Raw genomic sequence first — 656 nt, 5'->3', positions numbered from 1 at the left:
AGAATTAATTATAAATTCTTTTATTATAAGAATACGATTAATTTTATATATAACTTTCTCCTTATTATATTCCTTTCTTTTTCTTATTTATAGTATACATAATTATATGAGATATAACTCTTTCTAATATATCGGAATAATCGTCGATAGATTTAATATTAAATAAAATTGATTATGATTTATTTCATTATTCTTTATTTAAATCGAATAAATATATATATGTTGAAATAAAATTACGTTGTATCTAAGTTGTCTTTGATAAAGCGAAATCTCTTATTGAAACTTATTGATATCGAAAGAAAATAAGAAAAAGTGAAAGAGACAGCGAGAGAGAGAGAGAGAGAGAGAGAGAGAGAGAGAGAGAAATACAAGGAATAATAGAAAAAAAAGAAACGATGATCTCGGGCATCCATCGTGGCGCAAACCCTTCGAGCGGGTAAATATTTTTAGAATGCGGAACAGGGAAACGAGCCTCAAGGTCATCACGACGACCGGAGAACGGAGCAAGAGGAACGCGACCTCGCGGCTCGTTTACCTTTTGGAGAACGATCAAGAATCGTCTATCCTCTGTTATTCCTTCCGTGTATCTCTGTCTTCCTTTCATCCTATATGAAGGGAAAAAAAATAAAAAAAAAAAAAAAAAAAAAAAAAAAAAA

The sequence above is a fragment of the Vespa velutina genome, chromosome 10, assembly GCF_912470025.1.
Source record: "Vespa velutina chromosome 10, iVesVel2.1, whole genome shotgun sequence".
Classification (NCBI taxonomy): domain Eukaryota; kingdom Metazoa; phylum Arthropoda; class Insecta; order Hymenoptera; family Vespidae; genus Vespa; species Vespa velutina.
Note: the sequence above shows the minus strand (reverse complement) of the source record.